The following is a 21048-nucleotide window of genomic DNA, read 5'->3' as shown; positions in this document are numbered from 1 at the left end:
TATTTTGTATTTAAAAAAAAAAAACTGGGGGAAAATATGAAAAGAAGTTTATTATGACCAATAAACAGAAAAAAAAATCTAAATTTATAATAGCCATCAATTTCCCCTAAAATTCAAAAATTTGCAGTCAAAAACTGGGTAACAAATAGAGGACTCTGTCCACTGACCAGTGACATTGCAAGTGACCTTTAGCCTACCTCCAACATTGACACTGCAGTTCTTATATGGATTTTCCTTTGTTTTTAAGCTTTATCTGGGAGTCATTTAGACTTCTGGAACTGTAAGTATCTCAGCCTATATAAGGTATTCTTTGGTGCAGTGGTTCTCAAAATCTTGAAAGAAATTTAGAATTTAGAATTTAGAAGAATTTAGAATTTAGAAGCACTGTTGTGAAAAACACAGATTCCTGGGACCCTACTTCACGAGAGATTCATTGGGTGAGGCCCTCAAGCTTGCATTTTAACTCCTAGGAGGTGATTTTGAAGCAGTCATCTAAGACCACACCTTGAGAAGGAGAGCATTACTATATGGGACTTAAGCTCTTAGGGCATCCTACATTTTAATTCAGTAAAGCTGAGCTCAATTCCCAACCACAGCACTAACTAGCCATGTGACCTTGAACGGTTCACCCTTGATGACCTTGAATGGTTCCCTTGACATTCCTAGGACCCAGCGTGAATCATGGGGAAATGCGTTGTCTTGTGCTGCAACGTGCTGAAGACAAAACTAACAGCAGTCCTGAAAGCCCTTATAAACCGTTAAGTCTCTGCAGAGGATACTCAGAATATTCTTACTGCTGAGGCATCTGCCAGAGGTGGCTGGTTTACATCCTTGATCTTATTTATCATTCAGAAGATATTTACTGCATGTCTACTCTGCGTAAGGCTTCGTGGCGGATGTACTTCCCTTGGCCTTTATACAAGCCTATAACGGGATTTCAGGACTCACAAATGGGCAATTAAACCTCCAGCCTCTTCCTGAGAGTTCTGCCCTCCCTTTGATACACAGAACTTTTCTCTGATGATTAAATTGGCACCTCTGTATAAAAATGTTCCCTTCTCATCCTCCGGGGAGTGTGCTTTCTCCCGTTTCGAGCTTCACAAGGGAGGAGTGTGGCAGGCTTTGCTGTATACTGCACATTGTTAATTTTTAATGTGGGAAGTCAGATTCTGCTGGCTTTCTTTATGTTACAGATTGTGCTGCTCGTCTCTCACCCACTAGGCAATGCATCTCCAGAGCCATGGCTCTTCCTCGCTAGCGGTCTCGAGATTCCAAGTTGTTTAGTTACTATCTAAATAAAGAGACACAGGATCTAACTCTGTTCATTACAAAGGACTGTTCTGACAAAACCTAAAAGGAATGATAAGCCATCTGATTGGCTGACAGGTGAGGGACAAAATGTACTAATAGGAAGGAAAAAAAAATACTCCCAATGACGGTGCGAGAGGTGGCTCAGGAAAGGAGGAACTGAAATGCAGGTAGGTTCAAGATCTACTCTGCTTTGAAATCTGTAGGTGTCAGTAATCCATAGGATCGCCAAACCTTGTCCCGGTCACAGTCAATTTCCAATCCACTTGTCTCGTCTCTGAGCTTGGGTCACACTGAATTTCAGGATCTGGAATGCATTATGGTCTCTCTCACCTGCCTTTGCTTGGGCTTTTCCCTCCTCCATCTGGCATTGCTGCTTTCCTTCTCTCTAATCTCCCACCTCCTACAAACAACTTGAGGGCAGGCTGGACTTCTCTTGCTGCTGCAGACAAATAAACTAGTCCCTCCTAAGTCCTTCGTGATCACTTTGCCATGCAAAGTGACACCTGTAGCCTCATCTTACTCATGATTATTTTTATTCAAGTTCCCAAATATTTACTGAGTACATACTATGCACCAGGCACTGTACTAGGTACTGGGGATATGGCAATGAGTAAAACAAAGCCACTTGTTCCCAAAGCATGACTACTGGTCTGTTCTCTCCTTCCTGGGAGACAGGAGGGCGGGATCTTGTCTGTTTAGTTCATCAGTCTATTCCCGTAGCCTAGAATAGTGCCCAGCACATAGAATACACTTAATGAATATTCACTGAATAAATAGACCTTGTTTTAATACTAAAATGTCCTCTAGGATGCTAGTCAGGAATCTATTTTGCATAATAGACTGTAAGTAATTTGAAAGTAGAGGATGCTTCTTCTTTATCTTTTGCATCTATAGGAAAGAGCCATGTACCTGACATACAGCAGATGCTCCTGAATAAATAAAACTAAGCTTATTGTTTTAGCCAAATCCATGCACTTTATATTCAAAAGCTAGTTGGCCAGCTTGTACAATTATTTATTCTGAGACAGCATAAGATCAAGGTATTATAATAAAAAACTACTTTTTCTAAATATAGGACTATAGACAGACATGGAAGGGACAGGATCTGTATGTGAGTCTCACTGCTGCTGATCAGGCAGTTTTGCTAATAGCAGAAAGGATGTTGGGGGTTCCCACCTTATGCCAGAGAGGGTGCTGGAAATTTACCAATATTTTCCACTGTTAGCAGTGTTGGTCGATTCGGAATCACTCATCAGGTAGAAGGTGAGCTTCTACAATTCCAACAGTTGATGGCTCTCCCTGTACAAAATAGCAGACTTCTGGGATTGCATCTATGTTCAAATTCTCTTTTAGGTTGCCACATTGCGGCCTGAACTTGATCCTTTTCTCTGTCCATTATGAACAAGTGAATGAAGAGTTCATGTAAAACAACTACTCTTCACTTATTTATAGTATGAAAGGAAAGGATCCATGTACTTCAAAATAGGGACATAGGTAGAGCAGTATTTAAATAACTGACTTTAAAAATATTTTATGGAGTTTGGAGAACAAAATACATTCCCAAAAAGATACACCTCAGAGAATCTACAGAGGCCTTTACAATCATTAATTGTGCAGTGCAGTAGGGGAGAGGAGTCAATCTGTTGTATTTCAGATGGCTGGAATTATAGAATCAGAAGAGAATTATAGAATTATAGAAGATAATTATAGAATCAGAAGAGAATTATAGACAATCCACAAAGTGATTAAGTCTATGGTAACATTTGAGAGCTGACCATTAAGTACTAGATACTAATTTCCCCATATAGATACTTCTTACACCACACACACTCTCATACACACACTACAAAAACAATAAACGTGGTAGATGAGATCGTGGGGTGAAAAATTAAGACAAAAATTGAAGGAAAGGGGAAAGAGAATGTCATGAAAAAGAAGTGCTGCAAAAAGAATTTGTTGGGTTTATAAGAATTGGAAATATTCTACATGTTATACCCAGGGCAATCATTCAAGACAGGACAAAGGGATCTATTCAAAACTTGCCAGAAGACACCTGCATGATGGAGTGTCAACATTCTGAGTAACAACTTAAGTTACAATGCCTCAAAGGCCCTTTGCAGAATTCCACTTGAATATCTGTAAACTCTACAATAGTTCACATACATCAAACAGTGTATTTTAAGATTGTGTTTAAAAAAAAAAAATGCCATTCAGAAGCAGGACTTCCCATGACAAGTTTCTACTCCACGTGAATTTTTATGACCAAATGAGAAACTCTGGAAAAGAGAGATTGCACTGGAAGTGCTAACTCAGCAGTAAATTGCAGAAAGGCAATGGGATACTAATTTAATGATGCTAGAGCGGAAACGCATCATTCCTGAGATTAGCCTATCTGTTAAAAAATAAAAAAGAAGGGGCGCCTGGGTGGCTCAGTGGGTTAAGCCGCTGCCTTCGGCTCGGGTCATGGTCTCAGGGTCCTGGGATCGATCCCCGCATCGGGCTCTCTGCTCAGCAGGGAGCCTGCTTCCTCCTCTCTCTGCCTGCCTCTCTGCCTGCTTGTGATCTCTCTGTCAAATAAATAAATAAAATCTTAAAAAAATAAAAAATAAAAAAAAAAAATAAAAAAAAAATAAAAAAGAAGAACGTTCAGCAACCCAGCTAAAACATTTCACCAGTGGTCAGCAGAAAGGAGATTTTCGCATACTTGGAAGATTGGGAGATAAGGTCAGGAGATTTAAAAGGGATTCTCCAGTTTATAGACCTAAGAATTTGAGCTATAAAACTTCAGATTGGATGCATCTCTTTAGGCCTAAGTTGTTCCAGAAGGATTTTCTTTAGTACAGTCCCTGGCATATTTAGACAGTGCTTACATGGTCATTCCCATCTTTCTAGTGGATCTTCCAGTTTATTGGCAAGAATTAAGTCTCTTTAATTAGCTCATCTATCAGAAATGTATTAAGCATTCACTCTATACCAGGTAAAATACCCTAAGGATCAAGATCCAGCTTCCCCCCTCAAGAACGTCAGCGTTTACAAGGGAAATACAGTCAACACAGCTAGTGATTTCAGCCCAGAGTGAATTATGCAAGATTGAGATAAGTAAGCAGCGATGACTATGGAAATGCAGAAACAAGATGCTTGACCCAGGTTGGGGATGGCCAATGAAATAAAAGATGGAAGCCTCAGTTTAAGGATCATCAGATTGACTCAGCTTTTAGCATACTTTTCTAGAATGATTAACATAAAGTACCACATCAGTTTCAGACATTAAAACCAGTTTAATGCCTATATATAGGTAGAACAAGCTGATGAAGTACACAGAGATGTGGCCTTAGAATCGACCCAGCCTTCAAGCTGGCTATTGACTAGTTGAGGGGCTTTCTGCAAGTTACTTCACCTTCAGTTCCTATGAAACAGGAATAATAACACCAACTCATATGAACTCTGAGATTTGAAGGAAATAATGTGTGTAATGCCTCTGATAGAGAGCACTGAAAATGTTCCCAAGACAATGGCAGTGGCAGTTTTTCTGCTTTTGTGGCTGCTATGATGACCAATATTATTATGACATAAATAATTATAACTTTTCAAGTTGAAGTCACCAAGCACAAAATTTTCAGGGCTCTGCGTTTATTCCTACAGTTCTTAAAGTGTAAGTGAAGGATTTTGTTCATCAAAATAGTACTGGGCAGAACTTTCTCAGAAACTTTTTACCGTGACGAAAATATTTATATAGTAGTCACTAGCCACATGTGGCTATTCAATGTGGCTATTCAATGCTTGAGATTTGTCTAATGTGAAGAATTGTAGTTTTTATTTCATGTAAATGAATTTAGATGTTTAAGTAACCTATAGTCTGCAAGTTTACGTTCCTCCCAAATTCCTATGGTGAAATCCTAATCCCCAAATATGGTGTTTCTAGGAGGTGGGGCCTTTAGGCAGTGCTGAAGGCACGAGAGTGGTATTCCCCAGGAAGCGACTAGGGCCTTATAAAAGGACTCCAGAGACATTCCCTAGCCCTGTCCTGTTAGATGAAGCCACAAGAAGTCTGTGACCCAGAAGAAGGCCCTCATCCGACCATGCTTGTGCTCTGATTTCAGACTTCCAGCCTTCAGAACGCTAAGAAATAAATATTTGTTATTTTCACCAGCTCAGTTTCTGATATCCTGGCACAGCAACCTGAACAGACTAACCCAAACCAGGTGTGTGACTAGTGGCTATTGGATTACACAGGGCAATCCTAGGGTAACTGGTAAACCTAAAGTTACCAGATCTCACAGCAAGCCCAGTGAATCAGGATGAATGATAAGAATTTGCACTGACATGAAGCACCACAGAAGGTTCTTAAGAATACAGTTGTTGAGAATAGCTGCTCTATTCCTCTGACTGAGTGGTTTTGATTTTATGGCTATGTGTTTGCAGAAGGGCCCTGAGGTATTAATTAAATAAAATATATTTTCTTGGGGGGTATCTCCATGCAAGGCTCTAGAAGTTGAACAGAACCTAAGTGTAAGGTCTGTTTCCTATTTTAAACAAATAGTGATATTTTGTAGCCTCATTAAGACATATGCAGCAAATAGGAATGAAAAGCTATTTATAAAGTAGGTGAAAAAGTAATTTACATAAAAGAGGTTGTGAGTAGAGGGTTACCATGGTGGAGTTATCATGGAAGCCATCAAAAGGAAGCAAGCATGGAAGCAGAAACTATAAGAGCAGGAGTGAGAGTGGTTACAATGACAATTGGTAGATCCCTAGAATATGACTAACAGCCTTTATTCTCATCTAAGAAAGGGAGGGTATGTAATAATACTAACTGAGCACTTACTTTATGCTGAGACACTTGACCTGTACCATGTTATTTAATTTTCCCCATGACTTTAGGAGTAGACCCTAATATCAGGCTCCATTTCACATCAGAGGAAACTTACATAACTTTCTCAGCAACATAGAGCCTGACTAGTAAGTGGTGTCAATGTGGGGCAGAGAAAATTGTAGATCCAGGGGCCAAAGGAAGCCATTAAACCTTAATTGAGCTGAACTGAAATACTCATCTAATATTCATTGCAGAAGATATATTTAAAACACACAAAAAGATGGAAATAACAAAATCACAAACAAAAATAACAGGCATCATTTACTGGGTTCTTACTACTGCCAGGTATTCTGCTAGGATCTTATGTCCATTACAGAACTCTCCTGACAGTCCTCCAAGACAGGCACTGAACAATGTGGGGATCAAGAAAATTAGCAAACATGTACCTCAAGAGCCATGAGGGAGAACCATGTCAGGTGAAGAGAATTTTCCCTCTTTAGTTCACAAATATGCTCTTCGATTTAGGTTACCAGTATAGAAAAGCATGCAACAGTGAAGAGAAGCATGTAACAGTCATGTGATTGTGAAGTCATAGCCCGGTCCAAGCTTTTGCAATGACCTGACAAATTTTATTGATTCCTTAAAAATAGAGGCTTGTGCCTTTCACCTCTGGATCATAGCAGTGAATTCAGGAAATTCCAGGGGGACCTTCTGATATGACAGTATCTGCTTATGGTTTCCCATTGCATGATACTAAGGGATTCCTGCCCCCACACCAACCTACTCCCCATTACAAAAAACTGGGACATAGAAAATCAAGAGCTATAAATATTACAAGTAAAAAGTTTTTTTTTCTGTAATACAAACAAAAATATTTATCTCAAAATATGGCTTATATAATAAAAACAATTATACCATAAATAATATACCTGGGGCTCAATTTCATTATGTCCACCATCTTTTGAAAATAGACAAGGTTGTCAGTTATGCACTGGGTTTTAAGCAGAGTATATAATGTTTAAGCAGAACTGCATTCCAGACTCATACTTTGACAATGATCAATGTTAAATATATTTTAACAACAATAAATGCTCTATCACTCATATCTTCTAGATTTTTTTTTTTTTTAGGATATGGCAAAGTTAAAACTTTCATTGTAATTTTACTGTCCTCCCAAAGAACCACCAGGAACTAGTCACTCTTCTAAATTCCACCCATATCTTAACATGTGCAGAACTTGAAAATGTAGGTTTATTACCAGAAGGTGAAACTACAGAAAATAAGTAAGAAAAACATTACAGTTCTACACACCACCAGAACCCAGAGATAATCTACTTGTTAATTGGCAAATCATTTAAATTTATTTAGGAGCTCGTATTTCTTGAAACTAGCCATTCAGAATACTGAATTGAGAGAAAATCTGAGACTGACTCATTTGAGAAAGAAGGTACAGGGATTGGCTAGTGATGTCTGCCATAATGAAAGCAACAGAAATGGAGGTAGAACTGTTTTACATTACAGGTGACCAATTTTTACTTTAGTCATTAAGAAAGTGAATCCATCCTTAAGCAATTAAAAATAGAGCTACCCTATGACCCTGCAATTGTGCTACTGGGTATTGACCCGAAAGATACAGACATAGTGCACAGAAGAGCCATCTGTATCCCAATGTTTATAGCAGCAATGGCCATGGTCGCCAAACTGTGGAAAGAACCAAGATGCCCTTCAACAAACGAATGGATAAAGAAGATGTGGTCCATATATACAATGGAGTATTATGCTTCCATCAGAAAGGATGAATACCCAACTTTTGTATCAACATGGACGGGACTGGAGGAGATTATGCTGAGTGAAATAAGTCAAGCAGAGAGAGTCAATTATCATATGGTTTCACTTATTTGTGGAGCATAAGGAATAACACAGAGGACATTGGGTGAAGGAGAGGAGAAATGAGTTGGGGGAAATCGGAGGGGGAGGTGAACCGTAAGAGACTATGGACTCTGAAAAACCAACTGAGGGTTTTGGAAGGGGGTTTGGGGGGTTGGGAGGGCTTGGTGGTGGATATTAAGGAGGGGACATATTGCATGGAGCACTGGGTGTGGTGCATAAACAATGAATCTTGGAACACTAAAAAAATAAAATTAAATAAAAAAAAAAAGTGAATCCACATGGTTATGTTGTCTACCCAAGTTGCACATCAAGACCATAGCATCATTGGTACGAGGATTCTTATTGGTCAACTCCCACATCAAGGGTTAACCCACTCTATCACCCTACAGTCATCCTACGCTTTTTTTTTCCCCTCCCAAATCAACAGTACTTAGTTAAAATCCAATGAAACACACTGGAAGAGGCTGATCAATACATAGATGAGAGCAGACCTTCAGAAGATTACACAGAAAGAAAAATAAATGGCTATGCCCTTGAAAGAAAAGCTACTTTTATTTAAGTTAATAAAGCTTTATTTGTTCTCTAGCCGTTAAGTTTATAGAAATTAAAAGTCTTGACTATTTGTCTTTTGCCAACATGAATTTAAAAGTGGCTTTAAAAAATCTCATTAACATTGTGCTTTTTTTTTTTTCTGTCCCAAGCTGATTCAATACAAAACAGATTACCTCCTGTCTGTGCCACTAAAGTGCACATAAATATTTTACAAACCAATTTATCTAAAAATTTTGTCATTCCTCATTTTGAGTCTGGACACAGAGCTAACTATAAAACACTTTAGGCTTTCCAGATAACAAAATCATTCAGGCAAGAGTGTATTATATTTCCTTTTTTGATTCTTGCCCAGGCTCAAAATATTCCCCCTTGAGTGTTTTCAGAATTTCACTATGTCAGATTGGTATATACATGGTTAATGGAACTTTCAGAGAATGACCAGAAAATACTTGAATGAAGTAATTTAATAGTCAGAATACTGATAGCATCCACAATTTTGAGCCATAGGGGAAAGAGAAAATAAACTTAGCTTTTACTGATTCAGGTGGGAAAAATGATAGTCCTAATGTGAATAGACTGATCTAGTTCACTAAGAAACACAGGCAGACAAGAGTTGGGGAACCCTTGGTACCTAAAGTTACCAAACCGAAGTTAACAGCTCTTCCTTCAGCTACTTTATCAATCAAAAGTAGTAGGAGATATCTGTTGCCTCCAGATCAGTGACTGATAAACATTTTCTAGAAAAGGTCAAATACTAAAGAATTTCTGCCCGATAGGCTATCCAACCTCTGTTGCAACTACTCAGCTCTTCTGTTCTAGTGTAAAAGCAGCTGCTCATAAGCAATACTTAAGCAAGTGAGTGTGGCTGTATGTCGATAAATCTTTATTTACAAAAACAAGTGGTGGGCCAGATATGGTTTACCGGGTTATTGCTGGCTGACTTCTACCCTAGAGGACTAAAACCATAGGTCTCAAAGAAAAACCATAGGTCTCAAGGGGCTCTTCTAACATCCCTGGCTACCTTGTCTCTTCCTTTATTAAGTCCTCCTTCAGGTTCCTTTTAGTCATGTGGCTTCCATGCTGTCTACCAACCCTTTCCTCCTCCAGACAAGCCTGGGAGCTCTTTGAGACCAGAGATTTTATCTCTCCCATCTCTTCCTAGCAAACTAAACAATACTTGTAGTATGGAAGGCACTCAGTAATTGCTTGTTGAATGAATAGGTGACTGAGATTTCTTCCTTCAGTCACAATCTGGCTTGGCTGAATTCTAAAGATGCAGGCATTCCCCATTCCAACTGCAAGATTCTCTCCTTACCTCTCCACATGCAAAATGCCCTGTCCTGATACAAAATACATACATGAAGCTTTAGTACGCATTTATTTAAATTTGTATGAAATCAAAAGTGCTTACTTGACCAAAAAAAAAAAAAAAAGAGAGAGATAGAGAAAGAAGAAGAAAAAAAAGTGCGCAAATGGAAAAGAAAAAGGAAAAGAGTAATTTAATTTGATTGAGAATTCTGGATGTTCTCTCAAATGTAGGTCATCTCACCTCAGAATAGGATTCCAGGGTTAAACGCTATATTTTTTCATACAACATGACCCTCTATGCAAGCCAATGACTTCATCTTCTACTGCACGCAAGAAAGAGTAAACAAACTTAACCCTGAAAAGTCTCCTCAGTAGGGCTTTTGGATTTATGAGCCCTCCTCATACCCATCTCCAACTCGCATCAATATGGCCACAATGTATCTAGTATCTATGTTGTCAAGATTCACTAAAGATAAATTTGTATCATCTTGATGAGCTATTTATACAAGTTACACGTTGAATATGCAATCGACCATGCCAGCCCACTGAACATCACAGGTTCAATGGCGGCACAATTCGCAATAGAAAGTAGGGACTCCCGTGGAATGCTGGGAAGCCGGCCTCTTGCATCCCACAGTAAAGCGGGCATGGAACTTCTGAGCTGGCAGTGCTGCCCAGCAACTTCAGGAGGACACATGCCAGTGTAAAGATTTGCTGAAATCTGAAGCCTATTTCCTGTCCTTCTCAGGCTGTCAGGAGAATAAAGATCCAGAGAAGCTGTTTGCCTGGGGTTTCAATATTCATGGGGCTCTTCAGGGCAGATTTTGTAAGGGGGTGGGGGAAGGCTCATCACAGGTTCTAGCTTCAGCTGATTCTTACTGAAGGGTATTGATTGATCTCTGGAACCTGTTAAGTCTAAGGTGTGGAGAATGGATCTCACAGTGGAGAGGGGCAACGTGAAAGCTGCCCAGCTCTCAGGGGCTTCCTGGGAACCAAAAACACCACACAAATTTTCATGATCGTAATTTACGGCTTTCAAACCAGAGCCTTATTTTAGTTAGTAAGGAAACCGAAGGTAATGTCTGGCTGGCTAGCCACCTAGCAGTGCCTGATGCCAAAGACAGCCCTAAAATGAAATTCGCAGTCAGAGATATGCTAAAGAGGAGATAAACTAAAGACACCAGCCCTATTTGGAAATGACTGAAGAGAGCACATAAGAGTGTTTATTATCTTGGTTAAATAAATGGGAAACATAAAACCTGGGAGATGAGGCCATAGGATTTCTTTGTTATTTATATTGATTGGAAAAAAGGTCCCAAAGGACTCAAAACTATTTTAAAATGAACAAACTGTATTTTTTTTTTCCATTTGTTAGGGTGCCTTCTAAGCAAGACCAGCAGCTGGCAGAAATTAGATCCCAGTTTAAAAAAAAAAAAAAAAGGTTTATCAGATGTTTTTGAGGAAGTGGTGAACATTATTTCTGTGGTTATTTTTAATACCTCTTGACAATGTTCTACTTTCTCCTTTAAGATCATGGACCCAGCAAAGTTTCTTACCTGCCACTGAATACTGACCTCAGCATGGGTTTCAACGGGATGCTCAAGAACACGTTTCAAAGAACAAAAACCCCAAACAAAAATACAAAAAAAGCTAACAAATAAAAGATAAATGTAATAAAACAATAATTTTCCCACATCCTTTCTGAATATGACTCGAATGCATGTTGTTTATACCATACTGATTGCTTCTGAGATCAAGTTGAATTAAAATGCAAGGGCTAGGCTAAGATAAGCTAACACTGCTACATAAAAGTTCGTTAATATTGCAAAAAAACCCCACAAAGCCTGAGAACACTTCCCTCACGGTTTATAAAGTCAGAAGAGCACAGTGGTTAATGATGATAGAACTGTACATCTGAGTTCTAACTCCTCCTCATTTACTAGCTAGAAATAGGCATAAATCTCCTGAAAGTAACATAATCTCTCTGTGCCTCAGTTTTTCATCTATAAAATGGGTATGTTAGTATCTATCTCAAGGAGAAGGTGAACATAAAGCTAGCACTGGATTTAGTGTTTTCCCAGGCACATAATTTGTACTCAAAAGATTATAGCTACTGTTACTGTAGAAATGAAAACGAGGATAATGTTTGTCATTTCAGAACTTATTCATTGTCAATCATCCTAGCTCAAAATGTAGGTTACTGAACTGTTTCCTCTTTTGGATACAATATGGATAAAACAGGTTAACATTCATGAATCAATTCAGCATACTGTAATTAATACTGTAATAAGTCACGTTTTTGCATTTTCTTATTTAGTGGATACAACTATCATATTATCCATTTTGCAGATAAGGAAACTGAGGCCTAGAAAGCCACGTCATTTACCTTAAGCCTAGAGTTCAGTAAGAAGCAAATCCAGAGGGAAATAAACAAGCAAGCAAACAAACAAGAAACTCTATCCGATTTCAGATCCCATGATTATGACCACAAAGGACATTGCTTACAAACTCAAAATGCATGCCTACCTTTGGATCTTCATCCTTGTTTGCCAGAGACTTGGGGGAGCAAGAGTAAGCCAGGAAGTCCAAACCTCAGAGATACAATGGCTGCTGGTCTAACAGTCTTTTCCTTTCTCTAGAATTTATCTGAGGATCCCGGATGCTCTCCTTGGATTCTGGGTCAGTAACACCAGTCCTGTATCCATGCTTTATCCACTGTACCCTCAACTACTAGCTTATTCTGCCACTGCTCTTAGTTCCTTCAAAAGAACTCAGGATCACAAATGGTATCCTTGACCCAAATGCAGCCTGCTTGACCCTAGGGTTTAGACCAACCAGGTACTTGCAGGAGGGAAAAAAAAAGTAATAACCTAATTATTGGAACCACCTGCTTGCCCTCGCTTTTGTGCTCCTGACTGCTGCCAGCTGCTGGGCTGGCGGGCTTGGATCAATTAGTAATTGTAACTGAAGCTGACTGTAATTAATTATATAACTTTAAGCTGTTCAAGCTTAATACCCCCCCCCAAAATGACTTCAGGAAACTGGGATACTGTGGATTGCAGCAAATGAAGAGAAAGTGCTCTGAATGAGCTTTCTGTAAGTATTTTCTTCAGGCTTAGACATACTGAATCCTCTTATATTATGGGCACAGCCAACTAGTCCTATTTACTGATTATTAATGAAATGATGTGCTGATTTCTAACTGGTGGCCCAGGACTGAAAAGTGGGGCTCTTCCTCTCCTAGCCTGTGAGGGAAGGGACTTTCCCCCAAAGCCATGGTGTGATGGGTCTTCAGTGATGGACAGGACAGTGCACTAAGTAGATTGTGGACTATGGGACTATGGGGATGAGGGTTAGAGTTCTGGCTCCATCCTTAATTAACAGGACAAGGGATAACCTCTACCTCCATATCTTCATCTGTACAATAGGCATAATATTAACACAAATCATGAATTCACTAATACACTGTTTACAGTGTATTATACAAAGTTGATGCTTGATAAATGTTAATCCATCACCTGCTAAACTTTGCCAAGTTCAGGAGGCTAGCGAATCTTCAACTGAGGCTCTATCGAAATTAGAGCTTATCCCCCGCCCCCCCTCCCCTCCGTGACCAGGAACTACAGTGTGAGATAGTTGTTAATGACTCAGAATTTGGAGTCTGTGAAACATGGGCTCTTGTCACGGGCTATACCCAATGGGGTGTGTGTCCAGGAACCAGTAACGTAACATCTTCAAATCTGTTTCCACATCTTCAAATAAAGAGAGGTGTTACATATTTCATAGGGTTGCTTTGATGATTAAATGCAATAAGACATGGTTCTGATATACATTAATGATACTAACAAGACATTTTAACATGTATTTATGGCAAAATCATTTAGTGGAATTATAATTTATATTTTCTTTCCTGGTATTTGTCCCTAGCTCCATTCCACAATGTGAGCCAAGCTCTTTTATGCTTTCTGCTTCAGGAATCTTGGTAGGGCTAAAAATATAAGTCAAACTAAATGTCCCAATGAGAGATAATATGGGTCAGGGGCAGGTGGAGGGCAGAGATGAAGCCTAGAGAGGAGAAGTTATATGAGAATGGCAAAAGTTCAAGGAGTGAGAGAGAGAGAGAGGAGAACCACCCCCAGACCAGGAAAAAGAAAGGATGTCTGTGAGTCTTCAGAGCAGGGGAATTATTTGTGTTCTCTGGCAAAGCCTAGAATAAGAATGTTAGGTAGATAGTTATATGCTCCTCTAAGAAAGATGCACTTAGAACATCATGCTTTCCAACCTCAGCATGAATCCTCATGTCGGCATCAGGGAGGAAAAACATGAGCCTCAAAGAAATGGCAGGAGTTTGGAAAGAGGATGGGAGGACTGGTAGCTGCAATCATAGTAGACTAAAGAAGCCCCATTTTGCAACCAGTTATCTAGATATTACTATAAAGATTATATAGTAGGAAGTAACCAAGTACTGTTAAATCTATTTCTTTTTCTTGGATACACCAGGAAATTACCTTCACCAGCCTTCCTTATAGTTAAGGTGGGTCCTTTGCAGCTCAGTTTGACCAATGGAAAATGAGCAGGTACAACTCCTAGGCCTCTAAAACCCTTCAGGTCATGTGTCACGCTCTTTCTCTTTGCTCATTAGCTGACTCCATGCATAGGATGCAGTAAGGGAGTCTGAGAATGGATGGAAGGTTACAGGACCTGTGAACCATCACGTGAAAAGTCACTTGCCAAATATGTAATCAGAGTATGAAAAGACTGAAAAATAAGTTTATATGATATTAACCCACTAAGACATGAATGCTGTTTATTAGAATGGCTAGCATTAATTACTCTGATTAATGAAATGAAATACCTAAGTAGTAGGGAGGCAAAAGGAGTTACAAAAGGCAAGTATTTTACACCAGGGATTGTTCTGCGAACTAACTCAAGAAGTCATATGGCAAGGTTCCTTAAGAAGCACTCTAAGGTTGGAGTGACTGTCCCTTGGCTGTCTTACCCTGAGAAAGTCCCCAGATTGCTCAGACCACCATCTGACTCTTAACCACCTCCGTGATGTCCTCTCTGCAAATATGAATGATGCTAATACATGGAGGTTTAAAATAAATAAAATATGAACAAGCAAAACAAACTCATCTTTGAGAGCTCAGTTTCAAAGTCCTTCAAAACTGTAAGAGAGCTTTTCAAATTATGTCTAAGAAACACCCTCATCTCTATCCATCTCATCTCTATCTCATCTCATCTCATCTCTATCTTTCAGCTTTCCCAACAAAGTTCTCATTCTCTCTAGCCTTTCATCTTCCCACTTTTTCAGCTTCTCATCATAACCTTCCTGTTCTCCCCAATCTGCAGTCATTTCTAATTGGTCCTTGAAGGTGTCCTGTGACCTATATTAAACCAATTTATTCATTTCAGTGATTTGAAGCATCTGGGAGATAAATTCCATTCGAATACTAATTGGGTCTGATGTGAATAGTTCACTATTGATCTATATGGAGACATACTTGACAGAGCACTGGATCACATTAGATTTGGTGACATTTTAAAATATTTGCTAAGAAAATTATGCTACACCTTATCACGTGGGAGAAAATGACAGCTGAGCTGTGAACAGAGTATAGCTCATTTTATCCATTCAGGGGCAGAGAAGGATATCCATTGACTTTCCTGCTCACTATTTATTCCCCTTGCTTGTAGGTTCAGGACCCAACATTCCTTTAAGGACCAAGCATCCCTCACTCTCAGTTCATGTGGTTCATGAGTGACTGATTCCGCCTCTCACTGCCTCTTCCTCCCAGGTTCAGGACTGTGGACAGAACCCAGTATGGCCAAGCTTGAGGAGCCTGCCATCCTCCCCTAGCTTCTGTTTGGTTCAGGGAAGTTATGGTAGTAATCTGCGTCTAAGTCCTGGGGTGCTTAGAAGAATTATGTTGAAAAATGTATTTCCCACCAGAAGTTCTAACCTGGCAGAATATAAGCCTGGAGGTGGTGAGGGCCACCTTGTCACTACTTGGAAGTGCCTACTTAAGAATGAAACCGAAACCAGGAGAGGAGCCCCCAAACAAGGACAGAATGAGGACTCATGGTGATCCTGTTTGAATACCTGGATCTAGCTGTATTACCCACAATCAAATGAATCCCCTTTTAGGCTTCATCCTGTTTGAACTGGCTTTCTCTAAAAGCATCAAGTCTACAATCATGACACTGAATTAAACCAATAGCCTCAGGGTCAGATTTTCAGAGGGGGTATAGTCAGGCATTTCCCTTTGGCTGTCCAAAATTGTCTCACTCACTAATTTGAACCAGTATGACCACAGTAGCGGTTACTTCTTAAGGGACTTCCCAAAAAGTACGAGCTGTTCACCTGAATAAAATTTATATGCATTCCAGGGAGAGTTGGAAACTTTTTTTCCTTTGTTTGTTTGGTTTGGTTTGGTTTGGTTTTTTTTTTTTTTAAATTACAGATTCCTAAGCCATGTGTGGATAGATTCTGATTTAGGAAGTTTTTTGAACATTCCACAATTCAGCATTTTCAACCAGTAGCCTAGATGATTCTGATATAGGTAGCCACATTTTAAGAAATATTATTACAACAAGCAGATCAGAACTGAGGAACTAAAGTTATATACACATGAATTTCAAATCCTGTTTCTACTGCCTACCAACTATACCTTGGACAATGGCAAAAATCTTTCTTTGCTTCAGCTTCCTAATTTACAAATGAAGATAATAAAGCCATCATAGAGGGCTTTGCAAGATAATGTTTGTAAAGAAGTTAGCATAGAGCTTATCATATCGGTAAGGCTCCAATAAATGGTATCTGCTGTTAATTCATTTACATGGATGAGCTTCTCAGATAAACCAATTATTGCTACATAGAATCCAGCAGCATATAAGACCTTGTAGCAATGAGACATAGGGTATGTAAGTTTTGGTGTGGAAAAGAGAAAGCAGGCTCTAATTTTCAGCTTGATAAATGTTCTGGTGTACAAAAGAACAGGAAATACCAAGAAAAAGAAAAAAAAATCTATCCTGTCTATGATCTTTCCAAAAACCACTTAAGACATAAAGTTTGCCAATATAGATTGGCAATGTAATGCCAATAATAACTAAATAATAACTATGCAAACACGGACATACATAAGGCAATGGAACTGGTAGAGCATCACAAAATATTTTGTACCTTGTATATAGCAGGTATGGCTTTCCAAGGGGGGATGTTAGTGGTGAACGTGATGGAATGAAGAGGGAGGATATCTGTATAAGATGGAAGTCTGTATGGCATCCTGATGTGGAGGACAGGCTTTGAAGGATGACTAGCCATGCTGGGTTTACATCACAGAGACCCTATTTCTTAGATGAGCCACCCTGTTAATGAGTCACTTAGCTTCCAGGTCCCACTGTGTAAGTTGAGAAAAAAATGAACCCATTCTTGTTAGATTATGTTGAGGACCCAATGAAATCACTGATGTGAAATGTCTAATAGAATGCACGACGTATGATCTATGTTCTAAAATGTAGCCATTATTGTTTATTTATTGTTCTACTGTTGTTCTACTGGAGATCCTGTTTAAAAAAAAAAAAAAACCGGCAAGAAGAGGATGTTTTTGCGGAAAAAACATACAAAAGATTTGATATTTCTACAAACATGACAGTGAGGAGAAGTAAGAATTACACAACGCAACCCATCAATTTTAGTACATTGGAGGAAAAAAAAAAAAAGAGGAAGACTTAAAAGAAGCAGTTCCTGTCAGTCAGTGTTGCACTCCTCATTTCACAGGTGAGGACTTGCTTGGCCTCTGCCCAGGGACATGTTAAAGTAGGAAGTATCCACCAGCACCAACCAAGGCTCTGATTTGAAGCATCTCCACCAGCTATCTGCAAAATCCCGTTTTAATGATTAGCCTTTGCTGCCAGAGCAGTTGCAGAAAAATCAATTCTACAATTTTTTTCCTTTTCTAAAATGCCTGGGTTTCAGCTGATAAAGCAATGATTTAAGTCAATGGCTGAGGTGGGAATTCAAGTATGTTCTTAAAGGATAATCACTAGCCTCCTTCTTGGGATGCATCTGTTTTTAACCAATTTCTCAACTCTGAGTCTGGTAATTAAACAGAGAGGTGTACAAAACATAAACAGGGAAAACTGGAACACGGCTTCATTAGTTTCTGGATCTTAGTAACTATAGGTGTGTGTTAATGAATTACACGACGGGTAAAATAAAATTAAAGGCAGCTGCACGTGTTTACAAAACTGCAACCACAAATTACAGGTATCTGTAGCATCCATAATTCATCCATAATTGACAATTTTCATATTACTGGAATAGAAAATCAAGTCATGCAGATGATTACAGCATTTGCCTCTCAGCACTAGAGATTTTGCTTCATTTCTCATACAACACCTCAAATGAAATAAATTACAGTTTTTAGGTGGAGCTGGACATCAGGGTAAAGGACCAGCATCTTGCAGACAACCTAGCCCCCAGTTCCACCTCCCTGCCTCCAACTCCTGGCTCTCTGTTAATAAGGAAGTGTGCCTACCCACAGGCTTTAGAAACACAGGAGCTGAGTCCAAATTTGACTCTACTACCTAAATCTAGAAATGAGAGCAAAGTGTTTAGAAACTCTGTGTCTCATCCATTAATGGGTTCATCCAATGGAATTCCTTCATCCATTAATGGGTTAACAAAAGTGCTTACCTCACAAGATCATTAGGTTTAATTGAGTTCATTAAGATCGAGTTAATATAATTCTTCTTGTAAGTGACCTAAGGGGATCCCTGAAAATAGTTTGCTATTCACTTGACCGAGAAAACCCTACAAAAATCATGCAAATAATCAAGAGGTTCAAATCTTTGTGTTCTCTTTAAGAACACATGTGAAATTGCCCAGGTCAACAAGGGTACACATATTCAAAAAGCTGTCAAGCATCTGAAGGATGTCACTTTCCAGAAGCCATCTGTGCCATTCCATTGCTCCAATGGTGGAGTTGGTAGGTGTGCCCGGGGCCAAACAGTGGAGCTGGATGCAGGGTTGTTGGCCCAAAAAGAGTGCTGAATTTTTACTGCACGTGTTTAAAAATGCAAAGTGATGCTCAACTTAGTTTAAAGATTTTGTTTGTCTGTTTGTTTGTTTGTTTAGAGTGAGCAGGGGTTGGTGAGGGAGAGGGGGAGAGAGAATCCCAGGCAGACTCCATACTGAGCTGCGGAGCCCAATGCAGGGGGCTCCCAACCCTGAGATCATGAACTGAACAGATGTCAAGTCTGACACTTAACCACTGAGCCACTGAGCTACCCCCAAACTGAAGGGTTTAGAGGTAGATTCTCTGATCATTGAGCACATCCAGGTTAACAAAGTCCCTAAGATGTGGTGTGAAACTTACAGGGCTCATGGTCAGATTAACCCATGCATGAGCTCTCCCTGCCGCTCTGAGAGAGTCCTTACTAAGAAAGAGCAGATTGTTCCTAAACCAGAACACGAGGTTGCACAGAAGAAAAAGAAATCCCAGAAGAAACTTTAGAAATAAAAACTTACAGCTCTGGAGTAAATTCTGTGTAAAATCAATGCAAATGCAAGTGAAAAAAAAGATTGAGTTAATGTATGTACAGTGCATAGAGTAATGGCACTAAGAGCTTAGTGAATGCTTGATTATGAACTTCTTCAAACCCCAGCTTCTGGAAACAAAAATGTGCGTAGAAACACCACCTATCACACCGGGTTGGCTGGACAACGAGACAATGCATATGAAGCACCTCGTTTACTTCATAATACACGAAAACCCTCAACATTCAGTCAGTGGTAGACATTGTAATAACATCAACTTTACCTCAAATGGACAAAATAAATTAATATTGCTAATTAAAAACATATATTTTGTGTAAAAAGCCCATCTTGAGCTTCTAACTTATTAAGAAGATTTTTTTTTTCTCAATTGAGGTATTCTGATTCAGATACTATCAGGATTAGGTTTTTACAAGGCATCTTGGACTCAAATAAATGTAATCCTGATTAAAAAAAAAAAAACACTCCTATAAAGAGATGTCCTATGTATTGTTCTAGCTCTACGTCCCCAAAGAGGGCTGGTGAGAATGCACGTGGAATTGTCTACTCCTTGGTGAGGATGAATAAGGAGGCTGCTTTAAAGGCTACCAGAGCTGGGAGGGACACAGCAGGGGATGTGACAGAGACAGAGTTGGCAAGCTCCAGGGACACCGACCAAAGGCTTATTTATCTGAAATCTCTGTGACATTCTCCAGAACGAACTATCTCAAGTACCCATCATTTCACACATGAGAAGTCATGGGTCTCCCTTGGTGTGGGTTCCTATCCCTGAAATTTAGAAAGATAGGACAATGCAAATACACAGTAATGACAACATAAAATTTCTTAGACAAACTCATCTGAACTCGTTTTGAAGTTTATTGCCCATTAATGAGGAACCCAGCAGGTAGAAAATGCTCGTTGGAATGACATGGAAGAGGGAGGTTAAGTACATAAGGCTTCCAGCAAGGTACAGATGGCCATGCTACTTCAAATGGTTATTAAAAGGTCATATTTTTATCAGTGCTTGGGTAAATTTGTAGCACAATGTGGAGCCATCTTTGGGCATGATCTGTTCATCAGAAATAATAAGTAATCTATAAGAGAAGCAAATGATTAGCAAATTGATATGCAATGTTTAATTAGACATACCAGATAACAAAGTTTCTCCTAACTCTTCCACAGAGAGCCAGTTTCAGGCACTGGGCAGAAGTCAAATACAAAACTGGTAGAAGTGCAGAGTCCTGCTTTTCCTCAAATTTCTGCAGCATCTGATCAAAGATACCAGAAAACTTACCTAATTCTAAGAAAGGGAGATGACATTTCTCTTTCACAATAAGAATATCTTGCAATTTTTTATCTGCATTTGGTATAATAGTTTACCAAATGTTTTCTCTCCACAAGCTCACATTTAATTTGCACAACAGGTATGAGAAGCAGACAGGGCAGGTGCGAGCCCCATTTGATACCCAAGGAACACAATTCCCAGAGAAACTCATTGTCTTTGTTAAAGGTCTACCCTGAAGTGGGTAAAAGAGCTAGGAGAGGAACTTAGGTCCAGTGTAGCTATGAGAAATATTTCTCTCTCAAATACTTCCAGGGTTGCAAGGAAAGTCTTAGGTCTGAGCCAAAGTAG

General features: G+C 39.3%; 1 protein-coding gene across 2 annotated transcripts in view; it reads right to left on the bottom strand.

Moving 5' to 3' along the window:
- The window catches only part of LOC111144258 (family with sequence similarity 19 member A1, C-C motif chemokine like), a 515095-nt gene that overhangs the window by 366370 nt on the left and 127677 nt on the right, over positions 1–21048 (bottom strand). The gene's annotated exons all lie outside the window — the stretch shown is intronic.

Source organism: Enhydra lutris, unplaced genomic scaffold (assembly GCF_002288905.1).
Source record: "Enhydra lutris kenyoni isolate GAN:26980312 unplaced genomic scaffold, ASM228890v2 scaffoldscaffold10, whole genome shotgun sequence".
Taxonomy (NCBI): Eukaryota; Metazoa; Chordata; class Mammalia; order Carnivora; family Mustelidae; genus Enhydra; species Enhydra lutris.
This window is presented reverse-complemented; position numbering and strand designations above follow the sequence as displayed.